The sequence below is a fragment of the Theobroma cacao genome, chromosome 9, assembly GCF_000208745.1.
Source record: "Theobroma cacao cultivar B97-61/B2 chromosome 9, Criollo_cocoa_genome_V2, whole genome shotgun sequence".
NCBI classification, from domain to species: domain Eukaryota; kingdom Viridiplantae; phylum Streptophyta; class Magnoliopsida; order Malvales; family Malvaceae; genus Theobroma; species Theobroma cacao.
In genome coordinates, this window is record NC_030858.1 from 12,698,190 (window position 1) to 12,707,059 (window position 8,870).

The 8,870-nt window shown below is 40.7% G+C and overlaps 1 pseudogene; it reads left to right on the plus strand.

Moving 5' to 3' along the window:
* Positions 661-7,655, plus strand: LOC108663239 (annotated as a pseudogene).

Consider the following 8,870-nt stretch of genomic DNA (forward strand, 5'->3'; position numbering starts at 1 on the left):
TACTAACTTGAACTTTTTGCATATGCATGTTTGCATCATAATTTTGCATATAGGAAAAGTATGTCATTTGACAACCATTGACGAAGTAGATGCAAAAGATGACTCCTGAATTGCAACAAGAAACAATAGCTTATGCACTGAATTACTTTGTTGAGGGGTGTTATGTGACATATACTTTTAGTACATGATCATTCATATGTGGATAAATCCTCATTTCATGACAATAAGTATTTTCGCTTGTAAATAAAGATAAGGGGTTCAGTTTTTCATTCATGCATGCATCTAATTCACGTTTATGATTACAATAAGGTTCCAAAAATAGACCAACCACCTAAGCCAAGTGACCAACGTGTCCATAATACGCGTCAGCGAGCAAAGATCATGGAAGAAGAACAAAGAGAGTGAATGGACAGAATGGAAAGAGCTCAGGAAGAAATGAGAGAACAGCTAGCAAAGATGATGGAATTGATGATGAGTTTCAGTAAAGGAAAAAGAGCGATCGAAGAGCCAGCTCTGTCAGAAAACCCATCAGCTCAAGGCAGTGGAAACCAAAGGGATGATCCACCCTATCCCCCAGGGTTCACTCCACCACATGCCCAAACCTCTCAAAGGGTCCACCCTTAAGTGATGCCATCCGTTTATTACAATGCACCACCCCCGATGGGCCATCAATCGGCTCATGGGCAATTTGGGCCATATTCTGGGATAAATCCTGCTGAACCAATACACGTCCCAGATTTAGACGATCCAAAAGAACAAGAGAAACTAAGAAAGGACTCGTCACAAACAGGAGAAAATGAAAAGGACCAGAAAAAGTACGATCTGTTGGAAGAACGTCTTCGTGCTATCGAAGGAGTTGATAGGTTTGGTACCATGGACGCAACTGAGCTATGCTTAGTGCCGGATGTATTGATCCCTGCCAAGTTCAAGGTTCCGAACTTTGAAAAATATGATGGAACAAAGTGTCCCATGGCACATATTACCATGTATTGTCGGAAGATGGCGGCACAGTCTCACGATGATAAGTTACTGATCCATTTTTTTCAAGACAGCTTGACTGGGTCAGCTGCTCGGTGGTACGTACAACTAGATCGAAATTGTATTAAGACTTGAAAAGACTTAGCAAGAGCCTTCATAGCCCAATACAAGCATGTGGCTGAATTAGCCCCTGATCGGTTGTCATTGCAGACTATGAAAAAGAAGCAAAGCGAGAACTTCAAGGAATATGCCCAAAGGTGGAGAGATACAGCAGCGCAAGTTCAGCCACCTCTCACTGATAAAGAGATGACTGTGCTGTTCATAAACACACTCCGAGCTCCATTCTATGAGCGCTTGATCGGCAATGCCACGAAAAACTTTGCAGATTTAGTCTTATTGGGAGAAATAATAGAATGAGCTATCAAAAGTGGAAAAATTGAAGGGCATTAAGTTACCAGCTCAAAGAAAGGGAATACGCCCAAGAAAAAAGAAGGGAACGTGCAAGCAGTCGCTCACGACAGCCAACAAGCCCACAACTTTAACCCATATTACCCGTACCCCCCACACCAACCCTTTTATCCGAACATAGGCAACATCACACAAAACCCATATGTGTACCAACCTACCCCGCAACCAACGTTTCAGACCAATGTTCTTCCACAAACTCCACCACCAAGACCGGTAGCTTCAACCAATAATCCTGGCCATGGTCAAAGAGGACCTAAAACTACCCTAGAAAGACCAAAGTTTGATCCTATTCCAGTCCCTTACACTACATTGCTGCCACAACTCATAGAAAATTGACTCTTTGCTCGAACCCCTTTAAAACCACTCCGACCACCTTTCCCGAAATGGTATGACCTGAATGCGCATTGTGATTACCATTTTGGAATTCAAGGGCACTCCACCGAGAATTGTACTGCTTTAAAACATAAAGTTCAAGCGCTCATTAAGGCAGGACTTTTAAATTTTACCAAAAAAGACAGTTCAAGTGTTGATGGGAATCCTTTACCTAATCATGAAAGACCGATTGTGAATGCCATACATGAAGGGATGATTCGAAGGGTGAAAAAGAGTATTGATGAGATTCAAACACCAATGGATAAAGTGTTTGAGGTATTGTCCAAGATAAATGCCATCACTCCAGAACCCATCGTCACAAAGGAATTAGGGCTTGATCTCGCTTATTCTTGCAAATTTCATATGGGGGCAACTGGGCATTCCATTCAAAATTGTGATAGCTTTCGTGGTAAGTTGCAAGAATTGATGGATTCATCGGTAATTGAGTTTTATGAAGAAGCTGAAGAGAAGTTGGTCGGAACCATAAATGAAGACACCCTAGCTGAAATGGCATCGAGTTCATTCGGGGCGAACAAACCTAAACCTCTCACCATCTTCTATGAAGAAAATAGGAGCCCGATGAATGATACATCCCCTACTTTGATCAGAAGTGGTATTACCATCGAAGTTCCCAGTCCGTTCCCTTACAAGAGCGATAAGGCTGTCCCATGGAATTATGAGTGTAATATTTTGGGCATAACTTCATCCACCCCTCAAGCATCTTTTGAAGATCTAACTGGTGTGGGGGGTATAACGCGAAGTGGGCGATGTTATTCCCCTAAGATAGTGGAAAGAGTAGAAAAAGGGAAACCTACACAGGGAGAGGGAGGCCTGAAGAAAGCAGATACTTTTTTCAAGGACCAAGTTGTCGAATCTGTAGTTGCTCCGAACAATGAGGTCAAAAATCCTGTTACTGAGAAAGAAGCGGGTGAATTTCTCAAGTTTATCAAACACAATGAATACAGTGTGGTAGAACAATTAACCAAAATGCCTGCTCGCATCTCACTGTTGTCCTTGCTTTTGAATTCGGAAGCACACAGGAACGCGCTACTTAAAGTCTTGAACCAAGCCTATGTGTCGCAAGATATATTAGTGGAAAAGTTAGACCACATTGTGGGAAACATTACAGTGGGGAACTTCATTGCCTTTAATGATGAAGAAATCCCATCGGGTGGTCGGGGAAGTAACAAAGCTCTGCACATTACCATCAAATGCAAGGATCATGCCGTATCTAGGGTCTTGGTCGATAATGGTTCAACATTAAATGTCATGCCTCGCTCTACTTTAACCAAGTTGCCAGTAGACGTGTCTTATATGAGAACCAGTCGCATGGTTGTAAGGGCCTTCGACGGGACCACAAGGGAGGTGGTAGGGGACATTGAACTACCGATAAAAATCAGCCCTTGCATTTTTTAGGTCCAATTTCAAGTCATGGACATTGCCCCGTCATACAATTGCTTGTTAGGGCGTCCATGGATTCATATGGCGGGAGCCATACCATCTTCCCTTCATCAAAAAGTTAAATTTATAGTTGAGGGCCAATTGATAAGTGTATCTGTTGAGGAAGACATACTGGCTATTCAACCATCATCTGCTCCCTATGTAGAGGCGACAAAAGAAGTCTCGGAATGCTCTTTCAGATTTTTTGAATTTGTTAATCCTACTTATGTGGGGGAAAGAAAAGTGATACCGACTCTTTATTTGTCAGTAGCAACTAAAATGGGGGTTAAGCAGACAGTGGGCAAAGGATGCCGTGTCGGTTTGGGGTTAGGAAAGAATTTACAAGGAATTAACCGTCCTCTGACTCCAATAAAGAATGAAGAAAGATTTGGTTTGGGGTATAAGCCTACCAAAGAAGAAAGAAAGAAACTGGCAACTCGAAAGAAGATTAAAAGGATGGCTCAACTTGAGGGAAAGGGAGAAAAATTTGGGGAACAGACAATCCCACACTTATATGAGACTTTTCGCTCTGCAGGTTTCATTCATCTCGAAGCACCAACAAAGGTCAATCAGGTTCTACGGATATTTGATGAGCTATCAATCCATATGATCAGAGATGCAGAACCTGATGGGAAGATCCCTGTGGTGTATCCAGTACTGCCAGGAGAGGAGCTAAGCAATTGGACAGCCACGGAACTGCCCATCATCTTTAAGTCTTCCAAAATGTAATGAACAATTTTATCTAAATGCCTATGCCCAAGGGTGTTAAGATTAATTTCCTGTTTAAGTAGGGCTTTCTGTTACCTTCATCATTTGAATAAATGACAATGCATAATGTGTTTCATAATTCATCAATCTTTTTGCATATTTCCTTTCATCTATTCTTTTAGCCAATAAATACTTGCCCATACACCCGTCCAACTTTACCTGTTTGCAGGTCTTTAAATAATGAACACGAAGACAATCTAGACAACGATTTGAATATCGATTTTGAGATAATTCCGAACATTGATGAATTGAAAAATGAAGAGGAGGTGGATGACTACAGCTTACCCCCTGATTTGTCGAGAATGTTGGAACAGGAAGAAAAGGAGATTTTACCTCATCAGGAACTCACAGAAATGATTAACCTCGGAAATGGGGAAGAGAAGAAAGAGGTTAAGATTGGCACCTCACTGTCATCTGATGAACGGCAGAAGCTAGAAGAATTACTCCGTGAATATGTGGACGTGTTTGCTTGGTCATATCAGGACATGCCAGGTCTTAATACTGACATGGTTGTTCACAAGTTACCTTTGGAACCAGATTGCAAGCCTATTAAACAGAAGTTGAGAAGGATGAAGCCAGAGATGTTGCTGAAGATTAAAGAGGAAGTAAAAAGGCAATTCGATGCTGGATTTTTAGAGGTGGCTAAGTACCCTGAATGGGTGGCTAATATAGTTCCAGTTCCTAAGAAGGATGGAAAAGTTCGAATGTGCGTCGATTATAGGGATTTGAACAGAGCGAGTCCGAAGGATAGCTTCCCTTTGCCACATATTGATACTCTTGTGGACAACACAGCAAAACATGCTTTGTTCTCATTCATGGATGGCTTTTCTGGTTACAATCAGATTAAGATGGCACCCGAAGATATGGAAAAAACAACGTTCGTAACCATGTGGGGAACGTTTTGTTACAAAGTAATGCCATTTGGATTGAAGAATGCAGGCGCCACCTACCAAAGGGCAATGGTAGCTTTGTTCCACGATATGATGCATAAAGAGATAGAGGTATATGTGGATGACATGATTGCAAAATCTCATACAGAAAGGGATCATACTGTCAATCTCAAGAAACTGTTCGAGAGATTGCGAAAGTTCCAGCTCAAGTTGAATCCTGCAAAATGCACTTTCGGTGTAACTTTTGGGAAATTATTAGGGTTCATAGTAAGTGAAAAAGGAATTGAAGTGGACCCGGATAAAATACGAGCTATTCAAGAGCTACCACCTCCCAAAACATAAAAAGAAGTGAGAGGATTTTTAGGGAGGTTGAATTACATTGCTTGATTTATATCCTAGCTCACCTGCAAATGCGATCCAATCTTCAAACTGCTTCAAAAACGAGACCTAGGAGAGTGGAATGAAGAATGTCAAATAGCCTTTGATAAAATCAAAGAATATCTCACAAATCCATTAGTGTTGGTGCCATCGACGGTTGGAAAACCTCTTCTTTTGTATTTGACTGTGAACAAGAATTCAATGGGATGTGTATTGGGACAACGTGATGAAATTGGAAAGAAAGAACGGGCCGTATATTACTTGAGCAAGAAATTCATGGAGTATGAGTCCAAATACTCTGCGCTCGAAAAGATGTGTTGTGCGCTAGCATGGACCGCCCAAAGGCTCCGACAATACATGTTGTATCACACAATATGGATGGTGGCAAAATTAGATCCCATCAAGTATATTTTTTAAAAACCCTGCCTGTCTGGAAGAATAGCTCGATAGTAAGTGCTATTGTCTGAGTATGATATTGTGTATATGTCCCAAAAATCAATCAAAGGGTGCGCTATCGTTGATTTCGTTGCAGATCGAGCTAATGAGGATTATGAATCTGTAAGTTTCAATTTTCCAGATGAAGATTTGATGGCCGTCTTGCACATAGAAAATGATGGTCCCAATGAACTTAATCCATGGAAGATGTATTTTGATGGAGCATCCAATGCTTTAGGGCACGGAATCGGGGCAGTGTTGATTTCTCCAAATGGAAAGTACTATCCAGCCACAGCGAGATTGAATTTCAATTGTACTAATAATATGGAGGAGTATGAAGCGTTGGTAATGGGATTACAGGCAGCAATCGAGATGAAGGCTGACGCAATAGATGTTTACGGAGATTCGGCTTTGGTGATATGTCAAATGAGAGGCGAATGGAAAACTAGAGATTCTAAACTAGTTCCATATAAAAAGCTGGTTACAGAATTAAGCAAACAGTTCAAAGAAATCAGCTTCAACCATTTGCCTCGAGAAGAGAATCAGATTGTTGATGCTTTGGCCACCCTCGCAGCGATGTTCAAAATAAAAGAAGCGGCTGATGTACGCCCTTTTGATTTGGAAGTCCGTGAAGTCTTCGCACACTGCTTGAATGTTGAAGAAGAAGTTGATGGTAAGCCGTGGTATCATGATATCATGCAATACATCAAGCACCAGGCATATCCTAAGAATGTCACAAACAATGCAAGCGAACTCTTAGAAGATTAGCAATGGGTTTCTTCCTTAGTGGAGAAGTGCTCTACAAAAGGAGTCGAGATCAAGTACTCTTGAGATGTGTGGATGTTACGGAAGCCAACAAAATAATGAAAGAAGTCCACGAAGGAACTTGTGGAGCTCATGCTAATGGACATATGTTGGCTAGACAAATTATGAGAGCTGGTTATTATTGGTTGACATTGGAATCAGACTGCATAAACTTTGCTCGAAAATGCCACAAGTGTCAAGTATACGCTGATAGAATCCTTGCTCCACCAGCCTATTGCACATTTTCACAGCACCTTGGCCATTTTCAATGTGGGGAATGGATGTGATTGGGCTTATTACACCGAAAGCCTCTAATGGACATCGATTCATATTGGTGGCCATTGATTATTTCACGAAATGGGTAGAAGCAGCTTTCTATGCCAATGTGACATAAAAGGTGGTGTGTAGGTTCATCCAAAAGGAGATCATATGTCGGTATGGGCTACCGAAAAAGATCATTACTGATAATGCAAGCAATTTGAATGGTGCGATGGTGAAGGAGGTTTGCACTAAATTCAAGATCAAGCATCATAACTCGACAACTTACCGTTCGAAGATGAACGGAACGGTAGAGGCAGCCAATAAAAATATCAAAAAGATTGTCGAAAAGATGACTGAAGTTTATAAAGACTGGCATGAGAAACTTCTTTTTGCCTTGCATGCATATCAAACTTCTGTGCGTACCTCCACTGGGGCAACTCCGTGCTCATTAGTGTATGGTACAGAAGCAGTTCTACCTATTGAAGTAGAAATCCCATCATTGAGGGTGTTGATGGAAACAGAATTGGAAGATGCTGAGTGGGTCCGTTCCCGCTACGAGCAATTAATCTAATTGAGGAGAAAAGGCTTGCGGCTCTTTGTCATGGTCAGATGTACCAACGAAGGATGATGCGAGCATACAAGAAAAAAGTTCATCCCAGGCAGTTCCGAGAATGAGAGTTGGTTCTCAAGAGAATACTCCCTAATCAAACTGATTTTCGGGAAAAGTGGATGCCGAATTGAGAAGGGCCATACATGGTAAAGAAGGCTTTTTTAGGAGGAGCTTTGATTTTGGTTGACATGGATGGGGGAGATTTGCCTAATCCTATAAATGCGGATGCGGTGAAGAAGTACTATGCTTAAAAAAAATAAAAAAAAAACGTAAGGGGTTCGTGCTGAAAACCCAAAAAGGGCAGCTCGTACTTAAAGGGGGAGGCTCATGCTGAAAATCAAAAAAGGGCGGCTTGAGGCCGAAAAGCAAGAAGTTAGAATGGAATTTGAAGATGTCAGCCTAAACGGGACACCAGATTGAGGTAGAAATACACCATGAATGGAGCTCCGCAATCTCACAAAATAGGGGAAGCTAGGGAGTCTGCAACCTACAGATTTGCTCAAAGCATCAAATAAGGACAATTCTTGAAGTCGAATATTAGATTGTTTTCTCTTAGTGGTCTGAGTGTTCATTACTTAAAGATCTAATGTTTGCCCTGTAAATTCTTGTTGCCTTGAATTATTTGATTCCTCATATATGAAATTCTTCTTCACCTCTTTATTTTAACCCTTTCGTTATTCACCATCCCATGATTCACATAGTGATTGTCATAGAAATGAATGATAATTGGTAAAAGAAATAAACTAATTAAGCAAGAAATTACACTCATTGTTCAGCAAAAGACTTAATAACGAAGAAAAAGAATGGCGGAGCCTTAAACTTGGGGCAAAATCAAATGTCAAAAGAAAAGGTGCTTAGGGAAAATCCAGAGTTACCTAAAGCCTCCAGAAGAAAGGCACAAGACGAAGGTCATTGAAAGCTACAGTGAAAAATCGGATGAAGCAAGAGAAGGGTCTTGGAACCTTAATGAATCATAAACATGAAAACATTTCATCATGTCAATCATGCATACATGTCTAGCCATGCACTCGACAAGAATCAAAATTAATTCATGTCCCAAGCTTTGAAGGTCGAAATTCACTCGACCTAAAATGCTGAGATTGTAAAACTTTAATGGAAGGATTTGAGTCTTTTCATTTCATGTTAATCCAATTAAGTTAGCATTAAGAAAATTTTTAAATCGAACCTGTTCTAATATAGGTCGAGCCTAGAATAAGTCTAGGAATTTCAATTTTTTAAATCGAACCTATTATGAGATAGGTCAAGCCTAAATTAAGTTTAGGAATTTCATTTTTAAATCGAACCTGTTGTGAGAGAGGTCGAACTTAGATCAAGTTTGGGAATTTTAAATCGAACCTGTTGTGAGATAGGTCGAGCCTAGATTAAGTCTAGGAATTTCAATTTTTAAATCGAACCTGTTGTGAGATAGGTCGAGCCTAGATTAAGTCTAGGAATTTCAATTTTTA